The sequence below is a fragment of the Passer domesticus genome, chromosome 2 (genome assembly GCF_036417665.1).
Source record: "Passer domesticus isolate bPasDom1 chromosome 2, bPasDom1.hap1, whole genome shotgun sequence".
NCBI lineage: Eukaryota > Metazoa > Chordata > Aves > Passeriformes > Passeridae > Passer > Passer domesticus.
The window spans coordinates 125346419-125369995 of NC_087475.1; the positions used below are offsets into that span (position 1 = coordinate 125346419).

General features: G+C 43.7%; 2 long non-coding RNA genes across 6 annotated transcripts in view; both read right to left on the reverse strand.

Moving 5' to 3' along the window:
- Positions 1-14813, reverse strand: part of LOC135295060 (uncharacterized) — a 146103-nt gene extending 131290 nt beyond the window's left edge. For all 4 annotated transcript variants that reach the window (XR_010357124.1, XR_010357121.1, XR_010357122.1 and 1 more), the window contains exon 1: positions 13908-14813. This is a non-coding gene — a long non-coding RNA (uncharacterized LOC135295060). The remainder of the gene's footprint in view (positions 1-13907) is intronic.
- A 3363-nt stretch (positions 14814-18176) lies between these two features.
- Positions 18177-23285, reverse strand: LOC135295063 (uncharacterized). 2 transcript variants are annotated; one of them, XR_010357125.1, is made up of 3 exons: positions 19258-23285; positions 19043-19063; positions 18177-18521 (listed from the first exon to the last, which is right to left on the reverse strand). It is a non-coding gene; the product is annotated as an uncharacterized LOC135295063 (long non-coding RNA). The 2 variants fall into 2 exon arrangements; XR_010357126.1 differs by having other exon boundaries at positions 18967-19063.
- Positions 23286-23577: the final 292 nt, after the last annotated feature.

Genomic DNA, 23577 nt, shown 5'->3' on the forward strand with positions numbered 1-23577 from the left:
CTCACACAGTCACTGCCTGTCCCCTGATCCACAGATTGTGCCTGTGAGGGAAGCTCCATACTTGGGATTTAACTCCTTGTCATGCTTCCTTCACTGACAGCCCTGAAAAACCTCGATTTCGAGCAGCACTTGGCAACCCTTGAAACACCATAAGCACCTTTGGGTCTTCTCATCACAAATATTTAAAAGATAAAAAATGTTTAGGCAGGGTTCCTGGGGCATGCCCAGTGTGAAATGCCAGCCTGGGCAATTCCAAGAGTGCTCACAGCAGCCCAGGTTCATTTACTGACAGGCTCTCAGACATTTCCACCCTAGGCAGAAGTGGGTCCATGGGGCATAACTCGCCTCCTGAAAATTCCTTCCTTCAGATCTGCTATCTGCCAGTTGAGAGGTGTCATTATTCAAAACAACAAGCCTAAAGAGGTAGAAGGCAGGGGAATAATTCTGAGTCAGGAGTATGAAGTTATCGCCACAAACGAAAGGTCATTTCACCAATTATCTTCTGCACATATTTTGTATTAAATCCTGCATTATTAGGTTCACCAGGCTTTCTTCTGATTGCTATAAGGAGAAGTGAATATTTATGTAGAGCAAAAGGTTAAATTATAAGTCATTGAAAAATTACGATGATGGATTTCAGTTTAATAAGCAGTGACATAAGGAATAAAATATATATGCATATACATAAAGTAAATATACTGTGCTTAATTGATTGAAAAACCTGCTTTCCTATTCTAGGTGATCTCCCACCTGTGCAAGGAAAGCAGCATCAGGAAGGGTTTCAGATTAAGCACTAACCCCTGCAGTGATTAGGCACTCCACAGCAAGGCAGTTTAAAAGAGTTTAATTTCCTTTACAATTTACCATTCTGATTGATAAGCCTTTTGTAATTCCATTGTGTTAACACAAAACCACCTCCATTTCCAAATGTTGATACAGAACAGAAGCCACATTTAAAGCAAGATGATACAGAACAGAAGCCTCATTTAAAGCCAGATTTTGTGGATGTTTTTTTCCTCCCCTTGCCCACCTCTTTCAGAGCAGGTCCCTGATTTCGCAGAGGAGCTGGAGGGCACCAGGCTCACCTGTGAGTGATGGGGCTGGGTGGGGGCCAGGCTGGAGCCCAGGCACAAACCCTGTGGGCTGGCAGTGACAGAGACAGATGCCTCTGTGTAGCTGTGCAGATGGCACCAGCAAGGCATCTCTGGCTGCTCCAACTAGGGAATGTTATCCCACCAAGAAGTGTCTCTGAGCAGAGATAAGAGGAGCAGGGGGGAAAGTATCAGCTTGCCTATCAAGTGGGAGAGATCTGGAGGCAGACTGAACAGCAGAGGAGAACAAAATTCGAGTGTTCCAAAAGCAACGATCTGGCCCAGGGGGCTGAAATCTGGGGAAGTGATAAGGAGCTGTAATAGAGTCTATCAGAAGGAGCAGCAGCCTGACACTCAGGGAAACTCACTTGGATGTCTGTTCAGCAACCCTAGGAGAGGGGGAGAGGGAGAGAGGAACAAATGGGAGCTCCAATACTTGACCCAGCACTAGAAGAGATTTTCCTGGGCAAACTCTACAGCTGAGCACCACTCACTCTGTAGGAAGAACACAGGAATTTATTACATTAAATTCCAAGTGTAATTCAATGTGAAACGAGGAAACACTCCCCCCCCCCAAAAAAAAAAAAAGGGAAAAATAAAACCACAAGGGTGATGTCACTATTTACTATCACCAGATCTAAAGCACCCCAGAAAGGAAGCCACGGATGCATATGGCAAAGAACTTCATCTAGGGATGTTGATAAAGCAGCACAGAGCCACACTGACCACTTGGAATTCACTGGGATCATCTCTGGATAAACTCCCCTAACCACCTCAAGCTACCAAAAAAAAAAAAAATAGAGAAAGTACTAGAGGGAAGTTATTTCTGCTCCAGTCCTCACTAACAGGAGAATAGAAGAGAAGCAATTGAGAATTTGACATATGGGAGTAATAAATAACACTGTGGATTAAAGCAGTCCAAAAAAAAAGCATGAGTATATACATACATAATTATTTTAAGTAAAACAGCTTTTCTTCTGATAAAGAGGAACAGAATGCATAGCAAGACCATCACGGCTGTGCCAGAAACAGGCACTTGAAAACAGAAAGAAACATAAATCATATGTCAAAAACAAGTTTACATGGCTGAGGAATACAAAAGCACCAACATTAATCACAGTGCATTAAAGACAAGACACAAAGCTAACTAGAGAGGGACAAAATGCATCAGGAACAAATTGGCTTACATATAACAAGAGGAAACAAAGGAAAGCAAGACCTCGTTCCTAAAGAGAAGATGATGCATTTACTCCCTTGTGCCAAGGAGTTCACCAAATGGGGAGGTGTCCCCCTCCTCCTGGGAGAGCAGCCCAAGGGCTTCCTTTTCCTCCCTTAGAAGGTCTTTGAAAGGATAAATAGACAGGTACTTCTCTGCAGTTCTCCAGTGCCTCCTTGATCTCCATGGGAAGTTCTCCATTGATAGGGGATAATTAGGGAATTGCACACTGCTAGGATCAGTGGGAGGGCACAGCTCTGTCTGTAGTGGTTACAAAGTGGTAGGTTGGCTCCAATAAAGCCTAAATTAGGGCAGCATTCCCCTATCATTATCTTTGATTTCTCTGGGAAACCAAACAGCAGAGAGGGAACGTTGAGCTGTCCTCTCCAATCCAGCTGTGTTTGCACAACTGACAAGGACACAGAGCCCAAACCCTGCTTGCCTCATAAACACAGAGGAAAGAAGGAAACACACATCTGGAAAAGAAGGAAATATTAAACAGTGCTGGGAGCTACAGTGCAACCAGTGACAGATCCTGAAAACAAGCTGGTCCTGCAGGACATGTGAGAAAGCACATTTTGAGGCAGCAGAAGCTGCTTTTAGTCTTGTATTTCACTGATGTCTTGTGTTGATACACTGTTGTGTTGATACTACAAATATTATAGGAAGATTTGTGAAAATTTTGCTTAAATTTTAAACAAACAAACTCTTTGGAAAATTAAACTGATGGAGGATTTCCCTGTATTAGCACTGGCTTAAATCAGTTTTCATAGGAGAAGCACACTAGGAAATACTAGATTGAGTTTATGTTTTCAGAATGCTTAACAGTGCTTACAGTATGAGCAATGCCAGGAATGCAGCAGAACCAAGTTTTCAACCATTCACAGTTTAATAAATGTTACATTTTTAATGGTTGTTATTGAAATGGCAGCTATAGCCTTCACATTAAAAGAATTTTCTATTTTGTGGGGGAAAAAAGCTAGTCCATCAGAGTTCTATCTCACAACCCCAACTCCAATAGCTTACAACTGAAAATGGATTAATATAATCTGACCAGAAGTAGTTATGCAAGGAGAGGACTATGGTTCAATGAAAGAGGCTGTAGACTTGAATCAGATGATTTCTACCTTCCTAGAGGGCAGGTGGTCTGCGTATTAAAGGGAAGAGAAGCTTTTGTTTGCACCAAAAGCCATAAAAACACATCTTAGGAAGGAACAGCACAGAAAACCAAGCAGCAGCCAAGGATCAGATCAGTCAGACATCCATCACAAATAACTTCAGTGTACTTGATGGCTCTCTGGTGCACAACTTTTTTTCCAAGTTTCCTCTGCCTTTGTAGTTTGATCAATCTTGTCTCAAGATCTAGAAATCAAGCATGAGATGCTGCTGCTGTAAATCACAATCAGGCACCAGAGTGGTGACGTGGGGGAATTTGCTGTCATTATTTGATCTCCAATGGTTTTCAATACTGCTTTGCTGTGGCAATAATTTGCATTCTTATTAAGATGAATTAAGATCATCATGTTGTATCATAACATACCCCATTAGTACAAAGCAGCTTTGCAGCTTTATCAGTGATATTAATTTTCCACAAAAAGCTCAATATCCTTGCACTAAAAAGCTTTTAATGCTGTTACCATTCTACTGCATGAACACAACAAATCCTTTCTATGGCTTCCCTCTGTATTATAAAGTATTTTATGTACATTTTGCTCAGCATATATTGGAAGCACAGGAGCTGTGTCAATACTGCCCTTGTACTGCTCCTGGCTTGCATACCCAGAGATAACAGTGCATTAACACACCCCACTGGATTTAGTTTAACAGCTGAGCAATGAGAAGATAACAACTTATAGAAGTTGATATGATGCTGGAGCCATTTGGACCAGGACCAGGCATAGATGCTTTGTGTGATGGGGAACAGGAGACTTTCCCTCTACCCCCACACACTCTTATTTTGACTTGGGAACATGATATACTTTTAAATACACTCTCTTCCAGTGGCGTGGTGGAGAAATTTCCTCTCTAAAAAGCAGGAAGCTATTTTTCAAAGGCTACCTTTTAATTTTGAAAGAGACTGCATTCAAGCCAGAAAATCAGCTACCAATATTTTTTAAGTGATCTAAAGCATGACAAGCTTAGCCAGCAATAGAAAACCCATACAATCTATCCACTATTGTCTGAGGGTTAATATAGTTATACCAAGCCTATTACTTCTGAGCCTCCTAATGAAAAATGTTCTATTTAACAAAGTGAACATCAACATCCTGAAGAGGCTCTTCTGCTATCTGTCTTCTACCTTTAATTTTAATTAAGAAAACAAATGGACAGTAAATTTGAAGCAAAGAATCAACATTAATCTCTAAATCAAAACGATTTACATTGAGATTACAATTAATCATATGCATGAAATATCTTATTTAATAGGGTGATGCCCTGAGTTACTTTGTTTAATCACTAAAACAATTCAATTTCCAAAATTAGAATTTGGAACCATTCCAAACATAACCCATTAAGATTATCAATCCAGCAAGAGCAGTGACACTGAACCTCTGAAAAATAAACTCTCCAAAACTTTTTATTCCTGTGCTGAAGAATGTAAAGTGGGCCCAGACAGAGAGAACCTCAATTAAAAACAGGGGGGGTAATGCAACATCTAAACAAGAAGATGACCCCAAGACATTTGCACTTGAATTTGTTGGTGACATTACTCAATCCCCATTCAAATAAAGGCCACAAGGCCAGATTTTAACCTTGAGTAATCAAATCAACTCCGCAAAATTACTGGATTTACCTCCAGTTACAGTGGGCAGGGGTTTGGTTAATTAATAAAGATTTTGTCAACATCCTTAATGAAGAGCAGAAAGGACACAGTTTAAGCTTTGCAGTTGGGATCAGCAGCTGTAATGGGGGACACTGCACAGAGATTAGGTCTTGGCCCAGATACACACACAGGCTGTCACCAAAATGTACCAGGGTACACCAGTGATGGCTTCTAAGCCTTTTATTCAAGTTAAACCCTTAAAAATGTCTCTTCAGCCACCTTATTCAAACAGAATAATCATGGTCCATACCCTCCTGTTGTTAGAGAGAATCATACATCGCTCCCAACAATCTCCTGCTGTCTTCCAAAACAGGTGGAGGCAGGATTTGAGCAGCCAGCTTTGATTTAGCCTGGCCATAATATTTCAGCCAGCACATCAAAACATGGGTGGAACACTTCATGGAGACATGAATTTACACACACACACTTTTTTTTTTACCTCCAGCCAAATGCCATAAGTCTTGAGACGCTGCCTCAGCAAGATGAACACAAGACTATTCATTACAGGGATCAATAAGCCTGTCCTCTCAGGGGCTCTTTTCCTCTTGCCCCACTTAGCTTTCCACTCTGTGGCAGGGTGGATTTATTTAAAGGATAAAAGTCTTCTTCACTGAAGACTGCCCAATGATTTCTGTTCTCTTCTTTTATTCCAGCACTATGTCTCCAAAATAATAATAAAAAAAAAATTTAAAAAAGGAGCAGGGAAGAGAATGAAGAAGAAACTGGGTCATGGTGCTCTAGACACCCTAAAATGTGTTTGTATGTTTTTGTGTCACATCTTAATAGAGAAGAGCAGTCACATTCTGCTTTCTTACTTAAATGACACTTCTCATCTAAAAATTCATTTTTCAAGTAGATTTTCCTCGCTCTGCGTGCTCAGAGTCACCCTGCCAGCAGAGGAGAACAAGTCCTTCTGGCTCCCTGCCCCCTCCACGTGCCAAATCTCCTCCAGTGGCACCTCAGCCACCTTCTCCTTTTCTCTCTCACACAGTTCCAGCCTCTCCCTGCTTTGCAAATCCACCAGAAGAGCCAGCAAAGCAAAAAGTACCCCCAGCTCCAAAGCCAGAGCTGGCACTGAGACCCACCCCAGCACATCCCCACCTTCACACAGGCCACCAAGACCCCTGCTATGAGACACTGATCCACCTCAGCCAGGGACAACCACAAAAGACAAGAAAATTCAGTGTTACTCTTCAAACCATCAGCCCAGAAGGGGTGAGCAATGCCCCCTCCATTCTCTCATCCTGAGGAAAACACAGATTTGGCCATTAGAGCAAGGTTCTTCATCCTAAAAGCTTCTTGAGGTAGAAATGTACTTTTTATGTCACACAACTCTCTCTGGATCTTTTGGGAAGATGGCACATGGCTGGTTAGGGAACACTCCTAACTCTAATCCTTATTTCTCATTTGCTAGAAAACATTATTTTGTTACCTCCAGGGATGTTAAAGGCTTGCATTTGCCTGGATTGCTGATGTGTGTGGAGGAAGTACCTGCAGTTAATGCTAAAATGGGACGAGATACTGGAGGAGGCACTATTTTATTTCATTAATAAATAAATAAGTTCTTCTCAGCTTGTCTTCTTGACATATCAACTCCCATGTCGCCTTCAGGCAAGAAATAAAGGATATTAACCAACAAATCAATTGTGTGCTGCTTTCGGAGTGCAACCTGATAATGGGTTTCCTAAATAATTCTCACTTTTGCTGGTGCCAAACCAAAAGAAGGGTAAATACAGCAGCAGCCCATCTCACCTCTTCTGAGCATGCACAGGCATTGGAAGGGAGTCAGGAGCAAACTATTGGACTGCTCTGTTCCCTAAAACCCATGGTGAAAAATTCAGCACGACAACACCAACACCTGAAACCAAGGGCTGTGATAAGAAGGTGACACTTCCTGAACCTGGCTGTTGCTCCAGCAGGAGCACTTGTCCTTCCCAGAGGTGCTGGTCCCCCTGGAAGCTGTGCCAGCTGCAGCTCCTCGGGGCAAGGACGAGGCCCTGCCACTGGAGGAGACCCAGCCAGCCACGGCCACCCCCGGGGCTGGGGAGGCCTGATGGATCCCATTCATGGGGAAATGGAACACCTCGTGCTGCGGGAATCCGATCCTGCTGGCTGGCAGGAGAGGGGATGCTGAGCAGAGAGTGATGAATGGAGAAGAACTGATCCTCCCGGCCCTCGCCACGCAGCCAACTGCTGCCTCAGACAAAGAGGGCTATGTGGAATGCTACCAGGCAGCCTCTCAAATCATGCCACAGCTTATAATGCCTCCCCAAACCTCCCCCCTTCCTTTTTAACAGCTACTTATGTGCTAAACAAGCTCTTTTTCTACACGTTTTGAAGACTGACAGTGGAAAAACATCCCTGAGGTACTGCAGCCTTATCCGGCCAGCTGCCCCCAAATCACATCCCACTTTCTCTCAGAAGCAAGGCCATGAGAAGTTTTCAGAAAAATCTAGAGGAGGCCAGGCCAAAAAACTCTTTCAAAGAATAGAGACAGATGGAGGGACATTTTGTGAAGCTTCCTTGTCGAGACAGCCAACAGGTAAGGAAGGAACAGGAGGGAGGATGTGCAGAGCTTTCAGGGCTGAAGTGTGCTCTGTCAAAACCCAATGAAGAACTACTGTTTCCTTTTGACAGTACACATCACATTGGTGAATTTATTTTTTTCAATCTTGATACTTTTTTTTTTCCCCTGAATTAATTCCGTGGCATGGTGAGGCAGGAGAGTGGCACCAATCCCTCCGTGAAGGGCAGGAGCACACCTCTCCTTCAGGTTCGACCCTCAAATCTCATTAATTGCTGCAGCATCCTCAGGGCCCGATGTTTGCCCACGACGCTCCCGAAAGGAGAGGGGAGGGAGAGGAGATGAGCGCACCCCACACGAACAGAAGGCTGACTGCTCCATCTGGCTCCCTTCCACCCTCTCCCTCAGAGTCCCCAGGGCAAAACTCTGCTAACAAAAAGGGGCTCTGCAAATACCACGCGAGATAAGCACGGTAGCACACACGCAGCTTTTGGCATCTGTTTATCATTAAAGATAACCTCACCTGGATGGCTGGGGAAACGGCCCACCTGCTCTTTAAAGATAGGTTTCATCTCTCTCACAGCAATCTGCCTGTGCTGAGTGATGCTTTAAAAATATACCAAGACATGGTGCTAACACTGAAGCATTTCCTTACCCGGCCGGGCAGGGATAAGATCTGCATCTCACAAAAGGCCAACATATGGTGCTGATAGCTCCCTGATTATGTCAACATTTATTAGTTAAGTAAAAATCACCAACCTTCTTTAAAGGAAGGAGCCCAGATGCCTGCAATTAATATTTCTCTACTCCACTGAAGAAACTGTAATGCAATTCCTAATGTCTCTACTTGAGAAGGCTCAAAACTCACAAATTATGTCATTAGAAACTGCAACGGGGTAACGAGAGGCTGCGTATAATGTATTTTCATTAGCCGAGGCTAATTGGAGCCAAATGAGTAAAACAATGCAGGGAGGGCGAAGCAACAGAAATCCTTGGGTCTTTAGGAGCCGAAATAAATGAGGGTAATCAGTGGTGTATGCAGAATACAGCATGTTCAATTAATATAAATGGGAGAGCAGTCAACTGCGGCGCTCTGCCGGGGCACACGCGGGAGCTGGTGGGCAGCAGATGTCTCCTTGTGCTGTGCAAACACCAGCAGGATGAGACAGGGAGGATGCTCGTGTCTGAGACACCCAAAGCAACAGGATTTGGGGGTGAAAACCCACCACGAGGTTTTCCTGAGCAGGGAAAGCAGCACAGACCTGGGGAGGAGATAGCTGCCTGTTTGTGGGATACCTGAGAAAACAGAACTAGGTTGAAAACCTCCACAAATAATCATAAGAGAGATATCTGAGCAGGGGAAGCAGCACAGACCTCAGGAGGAGATGGAAAATGAGAGGAGACAGACATCTGTTTGAGGGACATCCAAAAACACAGGACTGGGGGCTAAAACCCCAAAAATTGTCAGAGCAGGGGAAGCTGAGCAGATAAACCAGCATGGACATTGAAAGGAAACACCTGAATGTGCCACTCACCCTGTGTGAGTGACACCCAGAAATCAGAACTAGGGGGTTAAAACCCCCAAAAATCACCAGAGGAGGGAAATCTGAGCAGGGAAAGCAGCACAGACCTTGGGAGGAGATGGAAAAGGGGAGGAGATTGCCGCCTGTCACATTAGAGGAAAGGCAGCTTTAGTCGTGGCAGCTCTACCCTTGGCAGCTCCAACACTCGCCACCTGCACGCACAGATATTTTGTGGGGGTGGATTCTCTGATCCATCCTCCTCCTCCTCCATCTTTTCATCACGTCAGTTTAATTGTTACAGTAACCACAGTAAATTGATTTTGCAATTTAGCTTTCAGACCCTTCTGAAGCGAGAACAACCAACCTTGTCTTTCGCTTCAATCTTCTTCTCAATAAGATCAAGGCTGCTGTCCCTCAATTTTCTCCTCTTTTAGAAGAGAGAATAATGATTTGCTTCTGGTCCAATCTGTGGCAGAACAATATTTTTTTTTCCATTAGGCAAATCCCCTTTTTTCATATTATGCTCTGGGATTTAAGGCCTTAGAGATGATGTTATTTTGTAGCTCAAAAGCCACAAATGCCTATGCTTTTTCAAGTTGCTGGCATTTGTGTGGAATTCTTGATACACTTTTGTTGTCCTTCCCAAAGAGGAATTGCCAATAAATCTATTATTGTTCTCCAAGTACAAAGCTAAGAGGGTCACATACCTGTAAAACACTGAATTTCACTGCACAAATCCTACTGAAATTAAGCAAATTATATGAAAGCTTAGTGAGCTATCCATCACTCACAGCCACAGATATCCTGCCTCTTTTTCCTATACTGGAAAACAATAATAAGGTTCTGCATCCATTAATAAAATTGCAATTTCATGATCAAGTCTGCACTGACTAACCTTGTCTTTCATCACTTCTCATCAATAAATGATGCTCTGTGACTAAAGCACTGGATGATAAACATGTTTTCAGTCAAAGACCAATTTTATCTTAAAGCAATTAATCCATTTTTGTTTTAGCATTTATTACACAGGTTTTGATGGAGGGTTGCTCTTAATTCCAAGATTCCCCTCCCTCCTAATTCACTCCCAGAAAAAAATAACTTTCACACTGAAGAAGTCTAAGGGAAAAAACAGAAATTGAATACTAGGAAGGTCAAAAAGCTTTATCATTGTGAAAATGAAGATGAGGCAGCATTTCCTTTTGTGCCCTACTACACTGATTGTGTCTGAAGATTAGGACACACAGCAAATTATACAGGAGCTGTCCATGCCATACAGCCAGAATTAAAAAATAGCCAAACACAGAAGATGGCACACGAGGAGTGGATAAGCAAAGAATTAAATAGAGAAGCAAATAATTAAAGATATTATGGTCCTAAGTCCTGCAAAATTACTGATGAGCAGCTGAACATTCATATCTAGGAGCTGTTAAAATACATTCCAAGTTCCTGAAATTTGCCTAGAAATTTTTATCTTAGCTTGGTTTGTTGGTCCCAGAAATCCATCTATGTATATCAAATAAAACAAACCCAAAAAGTTCCTACTGTAAAATCAAACTGCCCTAATCCTGCAACAAGTCTTTGAAAGAGGTCTGAGGCTGCATCATCCTTTAAAACCCAAGTAGAGGCCAACTTCAGACCCTGCTAATGCCAAATCCAGAATAAGTACATGAATTCACTGAAAAAAAAAAGAAATTAAGCTGAATTAAGACAATGATCTGCTCCTTGGATCCCATACAGATACTACAAAAGAAGTTTGACTTAGGTTTAAATTATTTTTTCAGAGAAAAATGCATTCCAGGGATATTTCCCTGTGAAATACCAGAGAGGAAAAAAAAAAACCCAAACAGATTACTGATGTTCATGCAAATTTTTTTTTTTTTAAATCTTAAAATTCTGCTCCAAAATAATTCTGCTCCCTTCCTCCCTCAGTGATATATGACAAGGAGAAAGGAAGAATATACAGATCCAAGAGGAGAATCAATATCTGTTTTTAAACATAAAGAAGAAGCTGTGAGAGTAGGACAAAAACCACATCACTTATTTGAGATTAAATCCTGGTCCCTAATAAGACTGTGGGGAAACCTTCAAGAAGTCTATAGATTTGCCTCTTCTGTTTTAATATATTCCTCCCTCCATTTTTTATGTAACTAAACATTAAAAAGGTTAAAAGAAAAAAAATCCTGAAGCATTCCTGTAAAACAGCCCTCCCCAAAAGAAAAAAAAAACCTCAAACCCATGCTCAATTAAAATAGTATTTCCCCCAAAATAGCATGAATATGTAAAGCAACATTTAAAAATGCCCGTGTGAATAATCTGACATGAAGAAACTCTGGTGACATTTATTTCCATTTTAGAAATTAATCAGGATGAGTATTTCTATTAATAAATACATATTTTGAGGTAAGAATAATTTTCTAGAAGATGGCAGGAAAAACACAAATCTAAAGGTGTTATTCCCAAGCACAACATCCAAACCACCTTCCAAGTCAAATCCTACAGATTTTGCTATTTTAGCAGTGTTTTGCTTCCACATAAAAGAGTGGGAGAAAGGACAGGGGGATGGTCATTGAGAATGAGCTGCACATTTTTCAGCACATATTTGTAAACACAAAATATTAAAATATCTCAGTTAATTCCCATCTAGGAAAGTCCTAAAGGATCTGCTGAGGGTCAGGAGCTCAGCTCCAGGAAGCCACAGAACACAAACAATTCAGGTTTTCCAGACAAACAGAACTCAGTGAAGAATCTGTTTTCCCAAATGACAGGGAAAAGTGTGTTCTGTGCAAAACCTGGTTCAGCTTTTACTATATAGGTCAGGGTATGTAGGGCAGGCAACTTGTGGGACACCAGAGGTGCCACTACACAGCCTACCTGCAGCAACTCATTTTTCCAGCAGCCAGCCCATCCCAAAGGTTTCTCTGACAGATTGCTTAGGTTAAGCTCCTGCACCCCAACTCGTCTTAATGTTCATGTTTGGGCATCAGTGTCCAAATGCTCCCTGTTTCCCACCAGCCCAGCATCCTTTCTTTTGTCCTTGCCCTATATTGCCTTTGGTATGGAGGGAAAAGGAAATAGTGGCTTCCAAAGATGATAACAGGAGAAGGCATAATAATTGAAAATTACTCTTTCAGGCCTGAATATCAGACATAGAAACAAGAGCTGACCCAGTGACCTTCCCATCAACAGTAGCTAGAACAGGAGTCTTGTATTATTATTATTATTGTTCCTTGAAAAAATAAAGCTCAAAACACTATTGCTAAACCCACAGAGCCTTGTGTCACTGTATAACAGAAGAGTATTTCATGTTGCATTTTACAGCATCAACACTTCAAGAGCACAAAATCATCCATGAACATTTCCACTGCACCAGAGACGGAGAAATCCTGGTTTTCTGGACACTTCCCAGATTTATCTCACAGCCAAATAAAATGAAGATCATTCAGCTGATGTTTATTTGCCAGACTCTCAGCTGAGGCTTCCCCTCTGCAGTGCCCAACTGAGCAGATTAGAAGAACACCAGTGACTGCTTTTCTGCAGATGTTCTTTATTTGCCAAGCAGGAGCTGCAGCAGGGGAAGGCCTTTCTGCCATGACAGGACATCTCAGGCTTTTGGGATTCCTCACATGCCCTTCTTTGCCCCAAAAACATCCTCCCCTTTCACAGCTCCTTGGAATCAGACAAGGAAGCAGCGCTGCTGGCATCACAGGCATGAAGAAAGCCTGAACAGAAAGTCACAGACAGAAGCAAAGGTTGGGTTTTTTTCTCCCCTCGTTGCCACTGAAGTGCTGATGAAGTTGCACATCATTCCTGTGCTTTAAACATTAAAGCAGCAGGTAAAGGTCAGCATGGTTTCTAACTGCTCTCTTAGCATGTAAGTTTCAACTCTGATTTCTCTTTTAAAACAAGAAGTGATTCTCTGTCCTGCTTGTGTTTTTACAAAAAGAGATTGATTTGCTCTTGAGCAATAAACACCATTTCTAATTACAGTTACACATAGAGTAGATAAACCAAAGTATGGGAGCAGCAGGGAGAAGAGAACACCAAGACTTTTTGCAGACCAGACATGAGGCACTGAGGTTTTTCAGAAGGGTCACCACCTGTGCTAAAGCACTAACACAAACAGAGGCTATATCCATTTCCAAAAAAAGGCAAATAACCAAAAAAAGTCTTACACTCACCAACACCAAATAATTTCAGAATACCTTAGCTCAGGCCAACAAGCCTGACACAGACACAGGGAGAACAAAAGCTGCTACAGCTTTCATTGTCAGATCTCTTCTGAGAGAACTTTCACCATGATCATCAAGACCAAGCCAGAAAGGAGTAACTCCATCCCACACCACCACCAGCTTCTAATTTCTGCTCCAATACCCCACCACAAACAAACCCTAGTTCTAAAAATGACCTTTTAGCAATAATCTCTCTCCCTGGCCACCATTGCTATTATCATGTCAGTTCTGGACACCAGGCCCAGGAGGACACCTGAAAGACCAGCTCACACAGACTGTGGGACACACAAAATGTGGCCATTTTTGTGGCCATTGGGCCACACAAAAATGTTCTCATCACCTGCTGCTTTCCCCCAATCTCTGTATTCAATTCCCACAAACCACATGGGATGAGATTTTTATACCACCTAAAGTGAGACAGGGTTGTTTGAGGGTTCTTTGTTATTCCACCTGATATTGCTATAAAACATTACAGAAATGAGAGAGGAACTTTCACCAACCTTCTCTGCACCAGAGCAGGGGGCACACCAGGGTCAGCCAGGGGATCCTTCTGCTGGGGGAAGAGCTCTCTCCACTCAAAGAGGGAATCTTCTAAAAGTTCCTCAAAGTAAAATCCCCTTCTGCTCCAGAAAAGAGGAAAAACCTAACCTCCCTTGCTGCCTAATTTTTATATTACACTACCATCAGCCCTTGCTATTGACAAGTCAGCTGTGATTAATCAGCCAAGATTCATGAACCAGGACACTCCACAAAACACAGATTAGTAGATTAGCACACACAGCTGACTTTGCCACCCGAACAGCACTTTACAAACATTAACTAATCAGAGTTTCCAAAACTCTCTTCACCTGGCTCCCTCCTATCTCTTTCCCCTCCTCTTGCTTGCTTGCAGGGGAGCTCCTTCCCCTCCCAGCTGTGAAAAATCTGTATTCTGCCCTACCCACACCTTACTTGCTCCCTCATCTTCTCTTTTCCTCTTTTCACCCTCAGGCATCCTTGTTCCAATTAAAAACCCCAGATGGAGCAGCTGGAAGATGCCTAAATATCCTAATGAACAGTGAGATGCAACAAAGAGATATTTAAGGCTTCACAAGGAGGTGAGCAGCACAGAGGGAAGGAAATGTGAGTGACAGAAATAGGGTAAGGCATGTTTGCCTAAAAATGAGGATAGCAGAGAACTCCAAAAAGCAGAGAATAAGCAGAAAAGAGGAAAAGAACCAACCCCATTAGCATTTGTCTTTCCTTATCAAGAGGGTTTCAGGTATGGTGAGTTTCTTGTTGCAAGCTGCCCGTGGAGACACAGCACCATGTAAGCCTGTAGGAAAGAGCAGAAGCTGATGCTGACAGATATGTAAAATACACTGAAATTCAATAGCTCTGGTTTCATTCCCCATAAATTTCCAGATATCCACAGAACTGAAGTGAGATGTGAATAAAATTCACTTTGTATTCCAGAAAGAAGGAAGGAAAACTATACCATAAATACCAAAGTTTCAATATAAGCCTTCTTCTTTCTGTTCAGGATGGCTTAGAAAAAAATAAAATTACAATAGAAATTTCAATGAGAGAATAAATCATTTCATTTTAAGTCAATGTGTACACAAAATCCCACTGTAATAACTTCATGGACTCATGGAATGGTTTGGGTGAACCTTGAAGTTCAGCTAGTTTCACTCCCTGCCATTGTCAGGGACACCTTCCTCTATCCCAGGGTGCTCCAAGCCCATCCAGTCTGGCCTTGGGCACTTCCAGGGATCCAGGGGCAGCCACAGCTTCTCTGGGCACCTGTGCCAGGGCCTCCCCACCCTCACAGTCAAGAATTTATTTCTAATACCCCAACTAAATCTCTCTTATTTTAGTTTAAAACCATTTCCCTTTGTCCTTTCATTGCCTGATGCAAAAGCCCATCTCCCTTTTTTATATAAGCCCTCTTCAGGCACTGCAAGGGGCTCCGAGGTTCTCATGTCTGCAATTTCCAAATCCCAGGTGCAGCACCTTGCACTTCTTTGTCACCTTCACTAATTCATGAATAAATTTTAAAGCAAGCATTTGAAAGTTGCTAAAACAGAAGTTCTCAAAAGGCCTTTCAAGCAAGGTGAGGAGGAAACTGTGCTGCAACATCTCCAGCCTGATAACCTGATGGAAGTGGCTGTGCAACAAAATACAAAGATCCATAGAGAAAAAGAAGTTCAGCTGGTGATGTCAGATCCCCAGGATCTCTGAGCAAGTTCAGAAGGGGTGAATCACTCTTACTTTCACCCTTGCTCATGCTGTGTCAGGTGCACTGTGAGAGTCCACCACGGACTGGATTTCTTCCCTTGACACACAACTTGCCTTTTGTGAGAAAATGTCAAGGTTCCTGTGAGATGTTGCAGACATCAGACACCTCAGGTGGGAATTTGCAATATGCTTTTGGTACTCAGTCCTTGATTGTCTGGTTGGGGTAAGAAAGGTGAGACCAAGTGGTGCCTTTCTGTCTTTAACTTTCTTTCACAAAAGATTTGATTTCCCTAGAAAAATCTGGGAATTTGCCGTAGGCCGATCTCCAAAGACAGTCACAATGCAGACAGGGACTGTACCTCAGAGCACACCTGCCTTGTTTGCACAGTGGAATCCTGATTAAAAACCAGTGTGTAGGATGGCCATGCTAGGAGTTTCTCTTGTTTTGCTGGAGATGGGGAACAAAAAAAGCATTGTGGTAAAATGGCTCAATAAATTACGTGCAGCAGAGTTAATGCAGGTGTGCTTTCTTGGCCATGGAGCAGGCAAGGGACTCAAGAAGTGACTCTGAGGCAGGGAAATTTGAGACCAGCGGTGCTGCCTTCAGCAGAAAACTGATTATTTGGAATTAATGTTAATAAATCTAGCTCTCTTTTCCTATACCCACTCCCCCTTCTCCCAGCCCTGCCACAAAGACGCTGCTGGCCGATGACAGTATCCAGCACAAAACAAACCCTTCCCCTTCCTTTGTGTCACGTATTTCCACTGATACAGAACCTTTGTGTCTCTTGCCGTGGCTGACATGCCAGCCAGAGCCAGCAATCTTCACTTGGCAGCAATTTCCATGTGAAAGGGATATTTTGAAGAAAGCCTGTGGGCCGGAGCCAAGGTAAAAACTCCTCACTCTCTCCAACAAATGCTGCTTTTCCAGTGTGAAAGCATTGGGCCACTGCCCTCCAAACCACTGTTCCCATGGATTTGCCCCAGGTTGGAGCCTGTCATCATCACAGCAGGAGTAGGAAGAGGGGTTTTCAGTGGGACGGGGATAGCCAACAGCACAGACATTGTTTCTTCACAAAGGAAACAAACTTGAGCCCGAGGTTTTGGCCGGCAACACATCCCTAATGCAAACAGTTCTATGGCTCTAGGAAGGGTGACTGGACCTAGCAGGGAGAGGAATAACCCCGGGCAAGGGCTGACAGCTAAATCCAGGTCATGGAAAATGAGAAGCACAGTACACATTTTTAATGGACTACCAGGGGGTGAAGCCAGGCAGTTTAGGTTTTGTTTAAATTTTTCAGATCAAGATTAGGGTGCCCTCCCTGCATCACAAGTTACTGCAGACCTGAGCAAGACTTGTTGAGCTGCAAACACCCTTGCACGGAGCGAGCACTGCCAAAGAATGAAGCTTTGTAGAGCCAGGGTTTCAGCGAGAATGAAATGGCCCATATTGGTACAGCTGGGTTTGGGCTTGCCCACAGTGTCCCTCGGGAGGGACAAGCCCTTCCCAGTCACCTCAGCATCCAAACTCCTCTCCTGGCTTTCATCACGCCCTGCCACCATCAGCTTTCCTGCCGCCTCCCCAGCGTGCCCGACACCTGCTGCTCAAGGGCTGTACCCCAGGAAATGCCATCCAGCCCCCCCGGACTCTGGGCCAAAAGGGAGGGGGTTTAGTCAGTAAATCTGCCTGCTGCAGCCACCCTCTCCTTGCAGGACCTCAGCGCCTTCCTGCTTTATGGGGGGCAGCGCCCTCCCGGCTCCCGCAGCCCCGTGTGCGGCTGCCGAGCCCGGGACAGCGCGCACGGGATGCTGCGCCGGGATCCCTCCCGTGCGCCCGGAGGAGAGCACGGAATCCACGATCGATCCCGTGGCAATGGCCTGCGGAGCTCGTCCCCTCTTGCCGTGGCACGGGCGGGCTCTCTTTCCTGCCTGTCCTGCCTTTTTCCCGTGCGGAGCGCCGCCACCGCGGGGCAACAGCTCCGCAACGCGGCCGCTGCTCGCACTGCGGGCCGAGCGGGGCTGGGGCTCTGCCCGCTCCTGCCGAGCCCTCCCGTCACCTTCATGGCCCAGGTTTTGTGGCTCAGGTACCTAAATCCCGGGTGAGCATCACCCTGAGCATCATCCCTTCTCCATCCCGCTCTCTCCGAGCCGCCCCTCACTTTCTCATTCCCGCTGAAGTTTCTTATCCCAGCTTTAATGCTGCTAAGTTTTGTAATCCTGCTTGTTTTACTCCAACTGAAATTAGAGTCTTCAACTAGAAGACCCTCCTCTAGAGAGTTCTGCTTGTAAAAGAAATGATTGCCACAAGGGTTCTGCAGGCTGTTACTCTTCCTGTCCTCCAAGTGAATGTGTGTCATTGTTCTGTGCTGGTGGTCATGAACTATGGGTGGCAGTGCTCTGGCCCTGAAGGAGTTTCTCACTTGTCTGTAATATGTGTAATTTTGAGCTGTCTCCCTGATGTCTCCATAACTGCAGGAAAAATAAAAACTCACCAACATTTTCAGTGTTGGAGAATCAAGGCATTATACTTTATACTGGCCAGGATGCTGTTCTGGCCAGGATGTGCAACAGAAATCATTTCATCCACACAGGGCCCGAGCCTTGCAGAGGAAATCACTCCACCACACATCAATTTTACTAGATTTTTCACACACTTATAGAGTCAAAACCCCTAGAAATTCATTGGTTCAGTGTTCACTGGCCCCAAGTTACACAGTTCTCAGTATTTGGTTTCCTATTGGTTATCAATCTCTTTGCCTTTGATGTTAATTAGGTTCTCATTCCCTGATTCTCTCATCAAGTTTTTTCGGACCAGGTTTCTCTGACCATGCCAGGGATGTTGTTTGGTCGTTGATGGTTGCTATACTTTGTGTACCTTCTGTGCTGCTCCCAGTCTGTTGAGACATCAGGCCACGAGTGCTGAAACAGTCCTTAGAAAACAAACTTAAAATTCCCTTCCCCGGGGCAAAGGCGAACAAAACCCCTGACTAAAGTGATATAAAAATATTTTCAACACTCCCACTTAACACTAAGGGCCTCCTGCTTGGAGGGTTTTTCCCTACTGACAGGCTGGAGCACACAGAGAATCCCATGTGGAATCACTGCTAGTACATCACACACACGGGGGTTTCCACCAGCATTAAAGGGAGGCAATCCCACAAAATACCCTGCACAGTACCCAGGAATAACACATTCTGTGCAGAAAGGCAAATTTCCCCACTGTGACCTCTGGAAAACCATTCTCTGTGCCTATTCCTGCTCTGCACCCTGTCCCCTCCACCCTCCTTCCCCAACCCCCCAGTGCCTCTGCACCCTGTCCCATTCACCCCCAGTAATCACCAGAGGACCCCTTATCTCTGTGATCATCTCTGGAAATGCCTTTTGTCTCCAACAGCTCATCTGCCCTGCTCCTCACCTGCTGAGATCAGCTGCTTTCCTACTGGGAAAAAAGAATAAAAAATGAGTCCTGGGAATAATGAGGAGTTCTGAGAGCTTTCAAGTTCTAAAAATAAATAAATAAAGGGAAAGAGGAAGGGAGAATTGTGTGCTTCTTTTGATTAATTCCCTTTCTTCCCACCCCCAAAGACCATGCAGTAAATAAAATGAAGTCCAGTCCTGACAGACACAAACCTTGACTGTCTGTTTATAGATGGTGTGAGTGCCAATATTCCAGAGGGACTGTGCAGAACGAATCTGTCAGGGAATCAGAGCACATGTTACAGAGTGTGAAGGTACATGCTTCACATTAAAAACAAATCCTTCAGAAAGTGCAGAATATCCTAAATCTACATCTGCCACGCTGGTTATTCCTGTTGCGTTCTTAAAATTCATCCTGAATTTTATTTTCCACATCTTTCAAGTGTTAGATCTGCAAAACAGCATTATAAGTGCAGCTGTTGTGAAGTTCAGCTCTGAATAGATATGTAGCTGAATGCTGGCTGGAATTCTGATTTTTACCTCTGAATATTTTCCCATCTTTTGGAAGCTGCGCAGTTTGAGAAAACCACCTCTTCTGCCTATGATCACCGATACCAGCACATTTCAGGGTGCAATTTTTTCACATCTGACTCAACCCAGCTCTAGCACCTTTTCCTAATTGCCTCGATTCCTCAGCACCAAATCCCTGTGCAGCTGCTTTTGCTTCTATATTGCCATTACTGTGTCCCCAAGAGCCACATTCAGTGCCACTGATGTCATTGAAAATAATGTCAAGGAGCAGAAAGAAGCCTTGTAAATGACTAATTTATTTCTATTTTTTCAATCCTTTGTCACCATCACCACCTCCTCTCAAAGGAAGCAGACTTGAGGAGGGTCTGTGCTGTACAGCAATTTGCAGTGTAAATTTGAGCAAGGCCTTTGAGCACACCAGAATTCAGTCATCTGTATTACCAGGCAAATACAACACAGAAACCTGCCCAGTTCTGAGACATGGTTTAGTATCAGCTGATGACCCTATTGATTAATTTTGTATTTTTCATAATGAGTTATAGCTACAATATAGAGTTGCCAGCATTAGATTTCAGTTTGATTTTCCAAGTGCCATTTCTCAGATGCGAGGTTTTTATAAAAGCTTTCCTCACAACAAAAGCCACTTTCATCTTAACAGAACGGTGTTGCAAGTTTGTACCTACAGGTCAACAACAAATTAAAACCTTTTTATTTTCATCTTCACACCCGTGAACAGAGGTTGGAGCACAGCAAAACAGGCCAGTGTGCTCCCTCCGATCCCCTTTTTCCTTGGAGGTGGAGGAGAAGAATACTATTTCTCCTCTGCTCCTACACATCAACACTGCTGGAAGCTATCACCTCTCCCTGGCTGGACTTTGCCAATAAAAATAGAATAAAACATTTTAGCTCAGCATTCCTAACTCACAGTTCTTCCTACAGAACTTTGCCTGAAAAATCTGTTTCCTCAGCAAACAGTTCATCCCCTTCCCATGTTAGCTGGAGCTAACACCAGCCAAATGCATCAGCATGACTTTGCCAGGTCTGAGTTGTGTCTCTGCAGACTTTACAATGACCTGACACAAAAAAAAGTGAAAAAAGAAGAAAAAAAGAAGAAGAAAACTTTTTTCACTACCACACTCCCCCCACACGTTATGGATTTCAAACCATGGCTCACATGTCAATTCAAAAGTATGAAAATTCAGAAGGATGAAAAAAAGCCACAGGAAGGGAAGAGCTGTAAAATATTCTTTTCCCTAATTTCTCAGAACCAAGGTCCCAAGTTCTTTGTATGATTGCATGTTCTCCTCATGTGCCTGTCACCAGCAGACCAAACTCCCTGGCCCCTGCATTTCCTCTGCTCAGAGCAGAGGGGAGATCCCCTCACCCTCAGGTGGGTCACTGTCCCCTCACAATTATTCTGCCACTTTTTTTTCCTTTGGGACATTCAGAGTGACCAACACACTGAAGGAGCAGCCTGCCCTGGGTGCAAACAGAAAACATCCCCTTTTCTGCTCAGGAACAGAGCTTCTGGTTCCATCCCAAATCCTTCCTTCAAGGAAATACAGAGCTAATGTTGCTGTCAGAGCCCCCAGACAAAGTGTTGTGAATAGCTTTTTGGGGACAGCACAAAATTAGAAAAAGAAAGTGATTTGATCAATGTGAAATGTTATTTCAGCTGAGAAGGAAAAGGGACACTTCTCTCTGTACATTAAATAGGAGAACAAATGCATACAGGTGCAACATTTGCCACAAGCAAGGCAGCAATCCCCAGCACTGCTCCAAGAGACAACTTCCCTTCTACTCACCTCAGGTTTTGGCATACACAACAGGATTTAAAATGGGAAAAATAGAATAAAAAAAAAAGAAACAAAAAGGATCCTAATGAGCTTGCAATATTCAACCTGGCATTGCTCCTTGAGGATATTTCCTAGTGTGCACTCAGCAGTTGAGAAAATACTGACAAGATATTCTCTCAAGAAGTCAAAACAGCTTTACTGGCACTTCAGAAAAACTAAGGGAGTTTGACAAAGGGTTTACCACAACATCCAGTCTACATAAAACACTTCTAAGAGCATTAACTTGGCCCATTCAATTTAGCAAACTTTAAGCCCATTTGATGTTAAGTTACTCAAAATGCTCCAAGAAGGGGGAATTATAAGAGGGAGAGACAAGAAGACAGAAAAGACATAGAAAAGCATGCAGGCCACATACACATTCAAAGAATGCATGATTTGAAATTAAAACATCCTAAATACCATTCAGGAGCACACAATTCATCAGACAACTTTTACCTGCAGAGATCAAACTACATCACAAAAAAAACGTAGTTACAAATAGAAATCCAGTCCAGCAGCCCTTCACTTTTGACCTGGGATCTGTAGCCATACTTTTCTGGCTCAATTTCACTTCTGTTTCAAAACTGGAATACTACAAAAAGCCTATCTACAGACAGGATTTCCCTGTTAAAAATAGAGATGGAAGGTGTTTTGATTAAAATTTTGTTTCAACTTTTGTTTAAACAGCCACTGTGACTGGGAAAAGGGGAACAACCTTCCATCAGCACCATTTTCCTTTTGCACACTGAAAATGTCAGGGATTTTCCAACATGTGTTACTACCTCATGGGGACACTGAGAGCAAAAGAAATCTGGAAGTGAAGCGAGGAGCTCAGAATTTCAAAGTGAAAAGGGTCAAAATGAAAAGATAAAAGAAGTAAAGCTAATTTTAAGCCCATTCCCTAATTTGCAATGCTCCAGTTACTGTGAGCAGATATGGAAATACAAAGCCTCTGATTCTGTCCAGCCCTGCCCAGCATGCAGGAGGCCAGGGGAAGCACACAGGGAGGTAGAACACATACCATCTGATGAGAAGTCCAGATTTAGGGCACTCCAAGTGGATTAGACACAAGCAACTGTCCCAGGTAACTGTACCACCTCCATGCAATTGAAACATGGAATAGTTACTAATTAAACTTACACATTTATAGAATCCTTATGGCTCCAAGGACATGAAAAATCACAGCTGACATCATGCAAGCAAGAGGCAGGACACTTGTGCTCAGCAGTTTCCTACATGTGGAGCCTCAAATCCCAGAAACACATTTTAGGACAAGCAGACACTTGCACCTCTTCCCTGTTCCCAGGAGGACAGGGTGGGTGGTCTTTTCCAAAGGGCTGCAGAGCTGTCTCCTTGTGTCACAGGACCACTGGAAGGGCTCATCCACACACCAGCTCCTCCCCAAGGAGCCCACAACCAGATATTTTCCATGGCAGGGTTTAAAAAAAACCTATCCATCATGCTTAGCAGTGTCAGCCTGCTGCCAAAGTTTGTCAGCTATAGCCTGGAAGCATCCAACTTTTTTAGGTTGGAATCCAAACCCTCTGTTCCATATGTAAAAGCTTCAGGGCAAACACAGAGTTTGCACCCGAAGCTCAAAATTTCTTGTGGGTGGTTTTCTCCCAGATGCAAAAAGAGTTTACAGAGTTTGAATGTTTTTAACATGTTCATTTTATAATCCAGTGGTTTCATTGTCACCACTGACACTGTTCATGCTTCCCAGCCAGCTGTAAAGGGGTGGCATCCCAGGCTGAAGCAGGAGCTGCCTTGGAAGTGACAAACCAGCCCTCCTGGGCTCCTACAAAACCTGGCAGATCCACAACACAATCCCAGTCTGGGTCAATAACATGGAAAACCAACCAGCACTGCAATTCAGCTCACCTGGGGAAGAATTTGCCCTTCTGTTGCTCTGGAAGCCTTTATCCTTGCTGTTAACCCCTCACTGAGTTCCAAGTAAATTGTGTGATGTCCTCCTGCCTCCAGCAGAGTCCTTGCCTGTTATATCTGGGGGAAGCAGCTGCTGGAGACAGCTGGAAGGAGACTTTTATGATTATTACTGTAGCTGCAAAATCATCTGTGCCATGGTTAGCACTCAGATGTTTAGCAGTTTCTGTCACCAACACAAACTGTAATGTAGAAATGAGTCTGCAGGAAGCCAGGGGAACCC